We start from the raw sequence: 4,314 nt of genomic DNA, 5'->3' as shown, positions 1-4,314 counted from the left end.
CTAAGCCCCGCTCTTCTCTGTGCTGGATGTGTCCCCCCATGCTGGGCACGCAGCTCCTTTTATATGCCCCAGGGCTCCGCCCCTGAAGCCTTCTGGACCTGAGTGTTCCAGTCTTCAATCAGGCCCCGCCCCCCTCAGGAAAGGTACGTGACTTAGCTGCTCTTGCTGCCTCCTGATCGGGGGATGAGCTCCACCAATCAAAATATCAAGATTTGAAGCCTGAAACTCAACCCAAGCTCCAAGAGGCAAGCCTGCTACAGGCCAATAAAGAAAACACAAGGTGGCATCCTAGATACATGTACCTCTGAAAAGGGGAACTTCATTATAATAAGTGTTTGTGTACCATTACTGCTTTAAAGCAAAGCAGGGCCCCATGTCCCATCTCCCCTGAAACGCTATGGGAGAACCATTCCCTCAGCTCTTCCAAAAGTGGCTATCCTAGTGTTCCCAGCACCAGAGCTTTCTTGTGTGCCAGTCCTCCGGCATGATCCAGTTGGAGTTTCCCCATCCCCCAGGGATCTTAAATTAAAGCCCTGTCTAGAAGATCAGGCATCCTGGCCGAGAACAGGGACTTACCTCTCTGCGTGAAGTGGATGCCATCCCTTCCCAGGAGTCTTCTCTCCCTGAAGTCTGCAATGAGGTTGAAGAAAGGTGCTCTAGGTAGCACCATTGCCAGAGTTGTCGCTTCACTTCTTCAACACATCCTTCCCTCCTAGGTCTTTGGCCTGCAACTGGGAGCAGAGAGGAAAAGACTGTTTGCACTCCCACTCCCTCAAGCCCAGCCCCCAGATCCCTGTAGTCACTCATGACCTGGTCTGGATTATGCCTGGCCCTGTCTTTTGTGCTCATGTGGATGAGGAGCGTGGGGTAGTAGTCATTGGAGAGAGGAGTACACAACAGGGTACCACCCGGGTTACACGCTCGTGTGAAGAGTCCCACCATGTCTCCATAATCTCTACTAGGTCATAATGCCAACTGGAGAGTAGGCGGCCTAGCTTCTCCTGCTTGTTCCCCATGCTCCTAGCATTAGTGTATAGGCACCTGAGTCCTCCAATTGACACCCTCGATTTCCTGAAACGCTATGGGAGAACCATTCCCTCAGCTCTTCCACAAGTGGCTATCCTAGTGTTCCCAGCACCAGAGCTTTCTTGTGTGCCAGTCCTCCGGCATGATCCAGTTGGAGTTTCCCCATCCCCCAGGGATCTTAAGTTAAAGCCCTGTCTAGAAGATCAGGCATCCTGGCCGAGAACAGGGACTTACCTCTCTGCGTGAAGTGGATGCCATCCCTTCCCAGGAGTCTTCTCTCCCTGAAGTCTGCACCATGGTTGAAGAAACCAAAGCCCTCAGAGTTGCACCACTGCCAGAGTCATTGGTTCACTACTTTGATGCATCCTGACCTCCTAGGTCCATGGCCTGCAACTGGGAACACATAGGAAAAGACTACCTGCACCCCCAACCCCTTGAGCCTAGTCCCCAGAACTCTGTAGTCACTCATGCAAGTCTAGATTACTCCTGGCCATGTCATTCATGCCCACATGGATGCTTTTGTGCTCATGTGGATGAGGAGCGTGGGGTAGTGGTCGGAGGGGTGGATGAACCTAGGGATCCTCTCCACAATATGTTGGATGTGGGCCCCAAGGAGACAGAAGACTTCTTGGGCTAGGATGTCCGGATGGCAGACGGGTCCCTCAGTGCCCCACAGGAGGGAGTCTCCCACCCTGCATCTCCTCTTGGGGTGGTTGTTTCCTGACTATTCATCTCCTCTGGTGAGGAGCTTCCTCATTCATGGAGAGGGCAGCATACCTGTTGTGCAGTACCAGGGGAGGAGTAGCCCTAGCCCTGCATGCTTCGGAGCCGAAGATGACAGTCTTCCATGTAGTTCCAGGTGGGTTGGTGGCCAGTCTTCTTGATGGCCACCTTGCCTTCCATCTTCTTCGCTTCTTCATCCTTCTTCCAGAGAAGGGCCTGGCACTATCCATTGATGTAGTCTTCATGGGTCCTGATGGTGTGTAGCTGATGTACCTCCTCTTCAAGCTCCTGCACCTGGCCTTCCTGAGACTCCACTAGGGAGCACACCCCACAAGTGGGGGTGCCTCCATGCCCAGCTGCCAGTGACCACACTAGGCAGCCCTCAAAGGCTGAAGTTGGGGTCTCAGTCTGGGTGGAGAGCTCAGCAGCACCAGGACGCCTGCAGGCACAACAAGTCTTGGCCATGGCTAGGAGTGAGTCTATGGACCGGCCTTGTCCCAGCAGCTACACTTTGGATTTCAGGCCTCAGGCTCCTTGCTTAGCCCAAACCTCTGGCTCCTTCCACGTACCCTCTATGCAAACTCCCATGCTAACTGCTGTGCCCAAGCAGAGCCACGCTTGTTTGCACCCTGTTCACACAGCTCTGGTTGCAGGACTCCCTGGGGGCCTCAGCTAAGTAGGGACTTGGAGGCGGGGCACGTGTTCCCCTCCCTGCTCCCGGTCAGCTGGCACAGAATTCCGCACACTCACATTCACGCACACATACCCACACACGCGTGTGCATACACCCACACCTGTGAGAGCCCCTGCTCTCGCCCACCCTCTCCTTGCCCTGGTTCCCGTACCTCCTGCTCTGCACTGGGGGTGGGTGGGTCTGTGTTGTCCAGGTGGCATCCAGGTCTTCAGCTCCGGGAGGCATGATGGGTGCTTACCCTTGCATCTCCACTGAGAGGCAGGCCCAAAAAGAGGAGCAGGCCCAAACTCCATTGATCCACAGAGAAGTAGATCTGATGTTTCATGCTGAAATGCCTAATGAACTTCATCTATTTTTTTGTCGCTGGATGATGAAAAAGTATTTCATTGAGTCATTGACAGTTCTTTCTTTAACAGGAAAAAAACCCGAGGCTAGGGTCACACAGGCTACCCTCTATGTTCAGGATTGTCTCCTTTGGTCAAGACCAAATCTAGGAGAGTGTTACCCCGGTTGGTCAAGAGGGGTAATCTGTGCATGGGATGGTGCACAGGGCCAAAAGAGGGCCAGAGCCCAGGGAAGTCTTGAGCAGCTGGGGACCCCCTGTTGAGAAAGGAGATGCCTTGGCCTGAGGAATGAGAGTGGCCTCGACAGGCTTCAGAGAGTTGCGAGTTGCCTGGGAAGCGAATTCCTACAGGGGAGGGTTTCCTTACATTTCTGTGGCTAGATCTTGGAAGGGAAGCCCCAGCCCACCACTCTGCCCCCGATGGGGAAGGGCTCCGGGGTTTGAGGTCAGACTTTTGGGTGATTCAAACAGGGCTACAGGGGACCCACGGGGCACTGGGGTATCCCTTCCCTCTTCTTATTTTTTGGCATAGCTATTGCTTTAGGGCAACATGGGATATTCGCTGTTTTCACTGAGATGTGTGCCCTTTCACATGTAAACCCTGCCCCTCATATTTTGTAAACTTGCATTGCATTAGAGTATAAGATTGCATGACTTTTCATAAGACCCTTGCTTTAACTCCTGGGTTCCTCACCTGGATATAGAGCATTTCCATAGATATGTAAATAGTCTGCATATAGTTCCTGTAACTATATATATATCTAGCAATATCTTAATTTAAAAACCTTTGTATCTTATTAAATGTGTATATAGTTAAGCTAATCATGTGTCTGGGACATGCTCTATAGGGGAGGGAGGCAAACTGTATTTGCAAACCAATTTGAAATACATCACTAGTTGCCGGGCAGACTTTAGCCCACCAGGAAGGAAGCCCCTCACCCAGGTATGTGATGCCAGTCACGTAGGCAGAGGGAGCAGGTTTCCCCCTCCCTCAGCAATGTATCCAGCTCAGGTTACCTAAAGAGATAGGGTAAAGTTGTGTATCCTCTGCAGGGCCCATCCTTATCAAATTGTCACAGAGCAGAGACCTCAGGGAGGGACAAAGGTGGCTTTCTGCCACAATGTCCACTGGAAAGTAGGAGGACTAGCTTCTTCCGCTTGTTCCCCATGCTCCTGGCATTAGTATATAGGCACCTGAGTCCTCCAATTGACACCTTCAATTTCCTGAAATGCTGTGGAACAACCGTTCCCTCAGCTCTTCCAAAAGTGGTTATCCTAGCAATTCCAACATCAGGGCTTTCTTGTATGCCAGTCCTCCGGCATGATCCAGTCGGAGTTTCCCCATTCCCTGGTGCTCTTAGGTTAAAGCCCTGTCTAGAAGATCTGCTATCCTGGCTGAGAACAGGGACTTACCTCTCTGTGTGAAGTGGATGCCGACCCTTCCTAGGAGTCCTTTCTCCCTGAAATGTGTAATGTGGTTGAAGAAACCGAAGCCCTCTCGGTAGCACCATTGCCAGAGTTGTCGGTT

The sequence above is a fragment of the Alligator sinensis genome, unplaced genomic scaffold, assembly GCF_000455745.1.
Source record: "Alligator sinensis unplaced genomic scaffold, ASM45574v1 scaffold1722_1, whole genome shotgun sequence".
Classification (NCBI taxonomy): Eukaryota; Metazoa; Chordata; order Crocodylia; family Alligatoridae; genus Alligator; species Alligator sinensis.
The sequence above is the reverse complement of the archived record's forward strand: the minus strand, read 5'-3'. Positions refer to the sequence as shown.